The sequence below is a fragment of the Oncorhynchus tshawytscha genome, unplaced genomic scaffold (genome assembly GCF_018296145.1).
Source record: "Oncorhynchus tshawytscha isolate Ot180627B unplaced genomic scaffold, Otsh_v2.0 Un_contig_19836_pilon_pilon, whole genome shotgun sequence".
In the NCBI taxonomy this organism is placed as follows: domain Eukaryota; kingdom Metazoa; phylum Chordata; class Actinopteri; order Salmoniformes; family Salmonidae; genus Oncorhynchus; species Oncorhynchus tshawytscha.
In genome coordinates, this window is record NW_024606188.1 from 1 (window position 1) to 6,639 (window position 6,639).

A 6,639-nucleotide genomic window follows, 5' to 3' on the forward strand; every position below is an offset into this window, starting at 1 on the left:
CAAGAAGCCCCTCCTGATGAAATAAACCCTCCCACACACGGTCTGGTAGGGCCATCCGCAGAACCTCAACAAGAAGCCCCTCCTGATGAAATAAAGCCCTCCCCTCCCACACACGGTCTGGTAGGGCCATCCGCAGACCTCAACAAGAAGCCCCTCCTGATGAAATAAACCCTCCCACACACGGTCTGGTAGGGCCATCCGCAGACCTCAACAAGAAGCCCCTCCTGATGAAATAAACCCTCCCACACACGGTCTGGTAGGGCCATCCGCAGACCTCAACAAGAAGCCCCTAGACCTGATGAAATAAACCTCCCACACACGGTCTGGTAGGGCCATCCGCAGACCTCAACAAGAAGCCCCTCCTGATGAAATAAACCCTCCCACACACGGTCTGGTAGGGCCATCCGCAGACCTCAACAAGAAGCCCCTCCCTGATGAAATAAACCTCCCACACACGGTCTGGTAGGGCCATCCGCAGACCTCAACAAGAAGCCCCTCCTGATGAAATAAACCCTCCCACACACGGTCTGGTAGGGCCATCCGCAGACCTCAACAAGCCCCCCTCCTGATGAAATAAGCCCTCCCCACACGGTCTGGTAGGGCCATCCGCAGACCTCAACAAGAAGCCCCTCCTGATGAAATAAACCTCCCACACACGGTCTGGTAGGGCCATCCGCAGACCTCAACAAGAAGCCCTCCTGATGAAATAAACCCTCCCACACACACGGTCTGGGTAGGGCCATCCGCAGACCTCAACAAGAAGCCCCTCCTGATGAAATAAACCCTCCCACACGGCACGGTCTGTAGGGCCATCCGCAGACCTCAACAAGAAGCCCCTCCTGATGAAATAAACCTCCCCACACGGTCTGGTAGGGCCATCCGCAGACCTCAACAAGAAGCCCCTCCTGATGAAATAAACCCTCCCACACACGGTCTGGCCAGGGCCAGCAGACCTCAGAAGCCCCTCCTGATGAAATAAACCTGTACATTGGTAGGGCCATCCGCAACTACAAGAAGCCCCTCCTGATGAAATAAACCTACACATTAATGTAGTGGACAGTCAGAATCCTAATTAATCCCACACACGGTGGACAGTCATGATACTAATTAATGTAGTGGACAGTCAGATACTAATTAATGTAGTGGACAGTCAGATACTAATTAATGTAGTGGACAGTCAGATACTAATTAATGTAGTGGACAGTCAGATACTAATTAATGTAGTGGACAGTCAGATACTAATTAATGTAGTGGACAGTCAGATACTAATTAATGTAGTAGTGGACAGTCAGATACTAATTAATGTAGTGGACAGTCAGATACTAATTAATGTAGTGACAGTCAGATACTACTAATGTAGTGGACAGTCAGATACTAATTAATGTAGTGGACAGTCAGATACTAATTAATGTAGTGGACAGTCAGATACTAATTAATGTAGTGGACAGTCAGATACTAATTAATGTAGTGGACAGTCAGATACTAATTAATGTAGTGGACAGTCAGATACTAATTAATGTAGTGGACAGTCAGATACTAATTAATGTAGTGGACAGTCAGATACTAATTAATGTAGTGGACAGTCAGATACTAATTAATGTAGTGGACAGTCAGATACTAATTAATGTAGTGACAGTCAGATACTAATTAATGTAGTGGACAGTCAGATACTAATTAATGTAGTGGACAGTCAGATACTAATTAATGTAGTGGACGGTCAGAATACTAATTAATGATACTAATACTAATGTAGTGGACAGTCAGATACTAATTAATGTAGTGGACAGTCAGATACTAATTAATGTAGTGGACAGTCAGATACTAATTAATGTAGTGGACAGTCAGATACTAATTAATGTAGTGGACAGTCAGATACTAATTAATGTAGTGGACAGTCAGATACTAATTAATGTAGTGGACAGTCAGATACTAATTAATGTAGTGGACAGTCAGATACTAATTAATGTAGTGGACAGTCAGATACTAATTAATGTAGTGGACAGTCAGATACTAATTAATGTAGTGGACAGTCAGATACTAATTAATGTAGTGGACAGTCAGATACTAATTAATGTAGTGGACAGTCAGATACTAATTAATGTAGTGGACAGTCAGATACTAATTAATGTAGTGGACAGTCAGATACTAATTAATGTAGTGGACAGTCAGATACTAATTAATGTAGTGGACAGTCAGATACTAATTAATGTAGTGGACAGTCAGATACTAATTAATGTAGTGGACAGTCAGATACTAATTAATGTAGTGGACAGTCAGATACTAATTAATGTAGTGGACAGTCAGATACTAATTAATGTAGTGGACAGTCAGATACTAATTAATGTAGTGGACAGTCAGATACTAATTAATGTAGTGACAGTCAGATACTAATTAATGTGGACAGTCAGATACTAATTAATGTAGTGGACAGTCAGATACTAATTAATGTAGTGGACAGTCAGATACTAATTAATGTAGTGGACAGTCAGATACTAATTAATGTAGTGGACAGTCAGATACTAATAATGTAGTGGACAGTCAGATACTAATTAATGTAGTGGATACTAATTAATGTAGTGGACAGTCAGATACTAATTAATGTAGTGGACAGTCAGATACTAATTAATGTAGTGGACAGTCAGATACTAATTAATGTAGTGGACAGTCAGATACTAATTAATGTAGTGGACAGTCAGATACTAATTAATGTAGTGGACAGTCAGATACTAATTAATGTAGTGGACAGTCAGATACTATTAATGTAGTGGACAGTCAGATACTAATTAATGTAGTGGACAGTCAGATACTAATTAATGTAGTGGACAGTCAGATACTAATTAATGTAGTGGACAGTCAGATACTAATTAATGTAGTGGACAGTCAGATACTAATTAATGTAGTGGACAGTCAGATACTAATTAATGTAGTGGACAGTCAGATACTAATTAATGTAGTGGACAGTCAGATACTAATTAATGTAGTGGACAGTCAGATACTAATTAATGTAGTGACAGTCAGATACTAATTAATGTAGTGGACAGTCAGATACTAATTAATGTAGTGGACAGTCAGTCAGATACTAATTAATGTAGTGGACAGTCAGATACTAATTAATGTAGTGGACAGTCAGATACTAATTAATGTAGTGGACAGTCAGATACTAATTAATGTAGTGACAGTCAGATACTAGATACAGTCTAATTAATGTAGTGGATACTAATTAATGTAGTGGACAGTCAGATACTAATTAATGTAGTGGACAGTCAGATACTAATTAATGTAGTGGACAGTCAGATACTAATTAATGTAGTGGACAGTCAGATACTAATTAATGTAGTGGACAGTCAGATACTAATTAATGTAGTGGACAATCAGAGTACTAATTAATGTAGTGGACAGTCAGATACTAATTAATGTAGTGGACAGTCAGATACTAATTAATGTAGTGGACAGTCAGATACTAATTAATGTAGTGGACAGTCAGATACTAATTAATGTAGTGGACAGTCAGATACTAATTAATGTAGTGGACAGTCAGATACTAATTAATGTAGTGGACAGTCAGATACTAATTAATGTAGTGGACAGTCAGATACTAATTAATGTAGTGGACAGTCAGATACTAATTAATGTAGTGGACAGTCAGATACTAATTAATGTAGTGGACAGTCAGATACTAATTAATGTAGTGGACAGTCAGATACTAATTAATGTAGTGTCAGATACTAATTAATGTAGTGGACAGTCAATACTAATTAATGTAGTGGACAGTCAGATACTAATTAATGTAGTGGACAGTCAGATACTAATTAATGTAGTGGACAGTCAGATACTAATTAATGTAGTGGACAGTCAGATACTAATTAATGTAGTGGACAGTCAGATACTAATTAATGTAGTGGACAGTCAGATACTAATTAATGTAGTGGACAGTCAGATACTAATTAATGTAGTGGACAGTCAGTCATGTAGTGGACAGTCAATTAATGTAGTGGACAGTCAGATACTAATTAATGTAGTGGACAGTCAGATACTAATTAATGTAGTGGACAGTCAGATACTAATTAATGTAGTGGACAGTCAGATACTAATTAATGTAGTGGACAGTCAGATACTAATTAATGTAGTGGACAGTCAGATACTAATTAATGTAGTGGACAGTCAGATACTAATTAATGTAGTGGACAGTCAGATACTAATTAATGTAGTGGACAGTCAGATACTAATTAATGTAGTGGACAGTCAGATACTAATTAATGTAGTGGACAGTCAGATACTAATTAATGTAGTGGACAGTCAGATACTAATTAATGTAGTGGACAGTCAGATACTAATTAATGTAGTGGACAGTCAGATACTAATTAATGTAGTGGACAGTCAGATACTAATTAATGTAGTGGACAGTAATAATTAATGTAGTGGACAGTCAGATACTAATTAATGTAGTGGACAGTCAGATACTAATTAATGTAGTGGACAGTCAGATACTAATTAATGTAGTGGACAGTCAGATACTAATTAATGTAGTGGACAGTCAGATACTAATTAATGTAGTGGACAGTCAGATACTAATTAATGTAGTGGACAGTCAGATACTAATTAATGTAGTGGACAGTCAGATACTAATTAATGTAGTGGACAGTCAGATACTAATTAATGTAGTGGACAGTCAGATACTAATTAATGTAGTGGACAGTCTAATTAATGTAGTGGATACTAATTAATGTAGTGGACAGTCAGATACTAATTAATGTAGTGGACAGTCAGATACTAATTAATGTAGTGGACAGTCAGATACTAATTAATGTAGTGGACAGTCAGATACTAATTAATGTAGTGGACAGTCAGATACTAATTAATGTAGTGGACAGTCAGATACTAATTAATGTAGTGGACAGTCAGATACTAATTAATGTAGTGGACAGATACTAATTAATGTAGTGGACAGTCAGATACTAATTAATGTAGTGGACAGTCAGATACTAATTAATGTAGTGGACAGTCAGATACTAATTAATGTAGTGGACAGTCAGATACTAATTAATGTAGTGGACAGTCAGATACTAATTAATGTAGTGGACAGTCAGATACTAATTAATGTAGTGGACAGTCAGATACTAATTAATGTAGTGGACAGTCAGATACTAATTAATGTAGTGGACAGTCAGATACTAATTAATGTAGTGGACAGTCAGATACTAATTAATGTAGTGGACAGTCAGTACAGATACTAATTAATGTAGTGGACAGTCAGATACTAATTAATGTAGTGGACAGTCAGATACTAATTAATGTAGTGGACAGTCAGATACTAATTAATGTAGTGGACAGTCAGATACTAATTAATGTAGTGGACAGTCAGATACTAATTAATGTAGTGGACAGTCAGATACTAATTAATGTAGTGGACAGTCAGATACTAATTAATGTAGTGGACAGTCAGATACTAATTAATGTAGTGGACAGTCAGATACTAATTAATGTAGTGGACAGTCAGATACTAATTAATGTAGTGGACAGTCAGATACTAATTAATGTAGTGGACAGTCAGATACTAATTAATGTAGTGGACAGTCAGTCTAATTAATGTAGTGGACAGTCAGATACTAATGTAGTGGACAGTCGAATACTAATTAATGTAGTGGACAGTCAGATACTAATTAATGTAGTGGACAGTCAGATACTAATTAATGTAGTGGACAGTCAGATACTAATTAATGTAGTGGACAGTCAGATACTAATTAATGTAGTGGACAGTCAGATACTAATACTAATGTAGTGGACAGTCAGATACTAATTAATGTAGTGGACAGTCAGATACTAATTAATGTAGTGGACAGTCAGATACTAATTAATGTAGTGGACAGTCAGATACTAATTAATGTAGTGGACAGTCAGATACTAATTAATGTAGTGGACAGTCAGATACTAATTAATGTAGTGGACAGTCAGATACAGATACTAATTAATGTAGTGGACAGTCAGATACTAATTAATGTAGTGGACAGTCAGATACTAATTAATGTAGTGGATAGTCAGATACTAATTAATGTAGTGGACAGTCAGATACTAATTAATGTAGTGGACAGTCAGATACTAATTAATGTAGTGGACAGTCAGATACTAATTAATGTAGTGGACAGTCAGATACTAATTAATGTAGTGGACAGTCAGATACTAATTAATGTAGTGGACAGTCAGATACTAATTAATGTAGTGGACAGTCAGATACTAATTAATGTAGTGGACAGTCAGATACTAATTAATGTAGTGGACAGTCAGATACTAATTAATGTAGTGGACAGTCAGATACTAATTAATGTAGTGGACAGTCAGATACTAATTAATGTAGTGGACAGTCAGATACTAATTAATGTAGTGGACAGTCAGATAACAATATTGATGTTACACAGGAAACGGAAGCCGTCTTCATGTACTGGATGTGATGCTTGACAACATGCATTGGAAAGTTTCCTTAACTATTTTTTATTTATTTAACCTTTATTTTACCTTCATTTATTTTACTAGGCAAGTCAGTTAAGAACAAATTCTTATTTTCAATGATGGTCCAGGAACAGTTGGTTAACTGGTCTAGGAACAGTGGGTTAACTGGTCTATGAACAGTGGGTTAACTGGTCT

The 6,639-nt window shown here is 36.9% G+C and overlaps 1 long non-coding RNA gene across 1 annotated transcript; it reads right to left on the reverse strand.

Moving 5' to 3' along the window:
• Positions 1 to 106: 106 nt before the first annotated feature.
• Positions 107 to 935, reverse strand: LOC121842137. The gene is made up of 3 exons (XR_006080960.1): positions 888 to 935; positions 310 to 548; positions 107 to 239 (listed from the first exon to the last, which is right to left on the reverse strand). It is a non-coding gene; the product is annotated as an uncharacterized LOC121842137 (long non-coding RNA).
• Between the last annotated feature and the right edge of the window lie 5,704 nt (positions 936 to 6,639).